This window comes from Mandrillus leucophaeus, unplaced genomic scaffold (genome assembly GCF_000951045.1).
Source record: "Mandrillus leucophaeus isolate KB7577 unplaced genomic scaffold, Mleu.le_1.0 Scaffold1, whole genome shotgun sequence".
Classification (NCBI taxonomy): Eukaryota; Metazoa; Chordata; class Mammalia; order Primates; family Cercopithecidae; genus Mandrillus; species Mandrillus leucophaeus.
In genome coordinates this window covers 15,041,742-15,046,839 of record NW_012098097.1, presented here as the reverse complement: position 1 = coordinate 15,046,839, position 5,098 = coordinate 15,041,742, and the positions used below count along the sequence as shown (strand labels likewise).

General features: G+C 64.6%; 1 pseudogene; it reads right to left on the bottom strand.

Annotated features, from left to right (window-relative positions):
* Positions 1-2,898: 2,898 nt before the first annotated feature.
* The window catches only part of LOC105530492, a 31,613-nt pseudogene continuing 29,413 nt past the window's right edge, over positions 2,899-5,098 (bottom strand).

Here is a 5,098-nt window from a genome sequence, read left to right as displayed (position 1 = left end):
GAGAGGGAGCCCTCCAGACCCCAAGTTGAGGAAGGACCTTCAGAGGGTAGAGGTGGAGACACCAACCAGGGGGCTGTGGTGGTTACCCAGGCGAGAGTGACCGTGGCCAGGGTGGTGTGGGCAGTGGGCTCTGTGTGTATTTCGCGATGGAGCCTGTAGTTACCGGCGGGTGGGCTGTGAGGATGGCGTGTGGATCAGCCTCACTCTTGCTGCCGTGACAAGTAGACCCTGACATTGCCACACTCACCCCTGGAGCAGCTCTGTTCTCGCTCCCATAAGGCCCAGCAAGGGCTCCCCTGATGGGCAGGTGTCTTCCCTTCTGGGGTGAGCCGGGACTCAGGCTCCCAAGACCCTCAGTGCCACCAGCCCAGAGGGCCTGGAGTCCCGTGTGGCCAGTGAGCAGCTGGAGGCCGACACCCACATCCACAAATGGCACCAAGGGGGCCCAGGCTCCTGCTGCTCACAGGACCTCAGGGCTGGGAACTGCCATGCCAGGGGCCCTTAAGCCACCAGATGAGGGGCTCCAGGTAGGCAAGTGTGGGTGGGACAGAGGATCAAGGACTGGGCTGGGGTCCCGCCGGAAGCACTAAGCGGGGAGAGGAGCACCATCAAGGGAGACACACAGCCGGGAGACAGAAGGGCCCCGCCCGGGAGCCTGAGCAGGCAGGAGATGGGGGCAGAGGGTCTGCCGGGTGCTTCGGCCTGGAACAAGGCCCCTGCCAGGGGCGCCCGGGGGCTGCAGGTGTCCCCCTACTGCGTTCAGGTATGAACTGGGAGTGTGTGGCCCCGGCCAGGCCCATTGCAGATTGGAAAGGGGCTCTTCAGGGGTTTGGGCCCACAGAGCACCATGTACCCTGCAGACCGGAGGCCCAGCTGGATGGAATCTCGCTGCAGGGTCGCCCCTGGGGGCTCCCCACAGCCAGGTGGGGCTGAGGGATGGGAGAAGGCGTCTTCCTTCCCCCCCACACGCCCGCCCTGCCCCCCAGCCATTGTCACCCATGGCCCTGATCCTGCCCCCACCCCAGTTCACACCAGCACCCCCAGCAGACACACCAGGCTGCGTCATTCATTTAATGCTGCTTTTCTTCCATTTTCCGGCAAAAGCTGGGTCCGCCCTCACAGCTGCCTCCTCTTACCCAACGGCTTCTGCCCAGGTGTGTGGTCACCCTGAGTTACCCCATGGGAGCCCCTCAGCTGGCCAGGGCTGGTCATGGTGCTACTTCTTCTTCGGAATTTTCTCCTTTTTGATCAATTCAGAAAATTCTAGAGCAGGAGACCAATTTCTAGTTAGTACCCCCTGTTTTGTGTCCCCCAATCCCTGTAAGCCCTTTAACTCTCAAAGGAGGCAGAGGGAGTGTGCCTGGACGACAGTCCCCAAGCCCTTGGGTAGGGACCAGGCCTCCAGCCTGTCTGGCCGGGGCCCCACGCTGGAGCTGTTTGCCCTGGGCCAGGCTGCTTGGTCGTGACGAGTGGACCCCGGCCGGGGACTGGGGACTTGCAGTGGCCTGGGTCTCTGCAGAGACTCTCAGGAATTCCACCAGACCCTCTGAGAACAAGTGCTCCTCCTATGATCATCTCTTAGTGGGGAAACTGAGGCACGGAGCAGCTGGGGGGCCTGGGTTCTGAGAGGGGCCAGGCTGCCTGCCAAGCCTTGTGGCTCCCCACAAGCCAGGTTTGCTGGGGTTTCCAGACCCAGGCAGATGAGGACAGGGCCCATGGCTGGGCAGGGGGTGTCTGGAGGCCCAGCCCACCTCGTGTGCCCTCTGCCCTCCAGGCCTGTGGCCAGCCACTGGGGAGTGAGATGGCCCAGAACTCAGGGCAGCCATGGAGAGCCTCAAAGACCGTGGGCCCCCCAGAAGATGGTATCTCCGAGCCCAGAGACCCCATACCCACTGGCTCCGCCACCGCTGGCCTTCCCAAAGCCCTCCCGGCCGCCCCTCTGCAGTGGGGCCCTTGGCCCAGGGCAGAGCCCCTCGGCTCCCGGCCCAGCCCAGACCCCTGAGCCTGGATTTCCTCATCTGTGAGTTGGGTGCTGGTGCCCTCAGGGTGAGGCCATGGGCAAGGGTTGCGGCCTAGCAGGGGAAGGAGGGTCCTGAGGATACCCTGGCTGTGCTGCCCCCACCTTCGTAGTCGATCCTCCCGTCCCCGTCTGTGTCCGCCGCCTGGATCATGGCCTCAGCCTCCTCGTCTGTCAGCGGGGCAGTGGGCCCGCTGCTGGGGATGATGGACAGGATGTATCTGGGGCCGAGGGGGCTCGAGTCAGTGCCAACGGGCTTCTAGCCAGTGCCCAGTGGCTCATGAGCCGTTCACCCCCCACTTTGTAGGCGAGGACACTTCGGGCCGGGAGCCTGGGCCTGTGGGCCTCCTGGGCCTCTAGCCGGTTCTGGCCCAGCCCTGCCAGCTACAAGGCTAGCCAGGACCCGGTGGGGGAAAGCCAGGTCTGCCAGGTGGGCATTTGGCGTGGTCTGGGTGGCTTGGGCCCCACCCCTCCCCGGCCGCTGGCTATTACTTGATCTCGTTCCACTCAATGAAGCCGCTTCTGTCCTTGTCCAGGGCCTGGAAGGCCTCTCGGATGGCTTCGTCCAGCTGGCCTGAGGCGTGGAACTTGCGCATGTGCTCAAAGAACTTGAGGTAGCTGTAGGATCCTGGGGCAACCAGGCTGGGCTCACGGAGGGGCCGACCTCACTCCAGCCAGGCCTCCAGGGAAGACCCCGCCCTGGGATGGGGGCTGCCAGGTCCTGCACCCCCATGTCCCCGCCCGCCACAGGTCCTGGGGTCCTGGACCCATCAGCCCTGAAAAAGGGGTGAGGTCTCCTGACCACAGCTGGGCTGGATGGGTGGGGGCTGTGCTGGGCGGGGCATGCTGTACCGTGGTGTCTCATGTCCGTGGGGAGCAGCTCAGTGTCCTTGTCTGATAGGGACGTGCCCATGGCCAAGGCCATCTTCTTCATCTGGGAGAAGTCCTCGTCCATCCTGGTCCTGGGGTGGATAGGGAGTCAATTCATGGGGTGCACACATGGATTGGGGGTGCTGCTTGGGCCAGAGCAGATGTAGATGCCGCGTGGTGCTGGGTCCTGCCGTAAAGTGGGAACGATGATAGGTGTCATAGTGTTGGCGCCGTGGCAGGGCCCCTGAGACAGGCTGGGATCCCAGCCAGGCAGGTGGGGGTCTGGGCACAGGCAGAGGGGCCAGCGGGAGGGGCCGGGCCATCCTGTGGCCCCCACGGCAGCACCTTGTGACCTGCTGGGCTCTCAGGTTGCTGTCCCCAGCGGGGGCTGGGTTCTGGGGCTCAGCATAGCAGCTATCTCAGAGCGCAAGGGGCAGCAGGTGTCCCAGGCTTCTTGGCCCTCTTGAAAGTTCACGGGGTGGTAGAGCCTTCTGGAACGCTCTTGCTGCCAGGAGGGGAGGCCTGTGTTCTCGAATGGGGCTGGGCAGTGGCCAGAGGCATCTCTGCTCTCCTCCGGATAGAGAGGCCGTAGGTCAAGGGTTGCAACCCAACCCTGGTGCCCCGGGGGTGTGAGGGGTGCCAGCTGCAGCCCCTGGACCAGGTTCTGCTCCCCAACCCGTGGTGCCTCCAGCTGCCATGTGATATGGGGAGACACCTGCCCCTTCACGGGGTTGTGCGAGGAGCCAGGAGAGAAGGGAGATGGTGGGGAATGGGCTTGTCCGCTGCTGTGGGGCTGGAGCTGGGCCCCCAAGGCCCCTGCGGTGGCTGATTCCCCCAGCCAGCAGGGTGGTGGTGAGCGGGCATGTGGGGCAGGCCTGGGCCTCCAAGGCCCTCAGGACAGGCCCTGCCCCACTTCATTCAGAGCTGGAACTCTGGTTCCCCTCCTCCAACCCTGGCATCTGGGGGACCCGTTCTGGAAGAGAGGACACCTGCCTACCACTTGGGGCCCCAGGCCCAATGTCACCTCCTTTACAGAGGAGGGGCTGGGCCAAATTCCATGCTAAACGTGGCCGAGCCAGGAACCAATGTCCCCTCTGCCGAGTGCTGGGGGCGCCCCTGGGCTGGGCTCGTTCACCACCCCCAATCCTACTGCTTTCAGGGGTGCCCCCAACAAAGGCAGGGGAGCCTGAGATCCAGGCTGGAGACAGGGTGGAGGCAGGCCTGGAGCTCCAGACTGCTGGTTTATTTATAGCTCCTGCATCCCCGGCCCGGGCTGCAGTTTAACGGGATCCAAGTGAGCCAGGATGTCCTGCGGGGGGAGGCTGTGGGACACCACATGAGCTATCCTTAGGCCCTGCCTGGACTCGGGGGGCTGCCCTCAGTGCCGAGAAAGGCCCTGCCGAAAGGCCTCTTTTTCCCCACTCCCTTTACCCACCCTCCACAGCTGGAGCTCCTGGAGCCTCCAGGCTGGGCTAAGACCCCTCAGCACACACCTCCCCAGCATTGCTACCTCTGGGTTGCCCCGCCCCGGGCCAGTCCGGACCTTCCGTTCTTGGAGGCTGTGGTCTGCCCACAGCAACTAGCCTCTGCCACCTAGTCGCCAAGGGCAGATGCTGAGATGAGAGAGGCCTCTCGGGGGAACAGGTGATGGAGGCAGTGCGATCCCTCTGGCAGGGCACGGGGACCAGAGCCGGCTCTGTGTGCCTGCTGGAGTCTGGGGGCCAGAGGCCTTGGACCCGCTGCCCTGCCAGCCACACCCCATCTCCATCCCCACTCAGAGCCTGGGGGCCTAGGGGCAGAGTGAGCAGGCCCAGCTCCCTATGCGGAGGCCCCAGCTCTCAGCGCCTCTTGTAGCCGTGCCCACAGAGGCTCGCGCCAGCACCCGCGTGCACGCACATGTGCCCCACGGGACCAGGCACGTGCAGCTGTCTTCCATCCGGGGGCCCCCTTGGGGCTCATAGTGGTGATACTGGCAGGAAGGGTCATTCCTTCTCTTTCCACTGCCTTTCCCTGCCTCCCCTGGGCTCCCTGGGGTCTCCCAGGGCCACCCTTGTCCTGTGGATGAAGAGGAGGCCCCCAAGTTCCCACCATCCAGCTCGGATAACCTCAGCTGCCAGGGACCCACACCCCTCCTTGGCAGGGCTCACCTCTGCCTGGGACTCACACCCCTCCTTGGCAGGGCTCACCTCTGCCTGGGACCCACACCCCTCC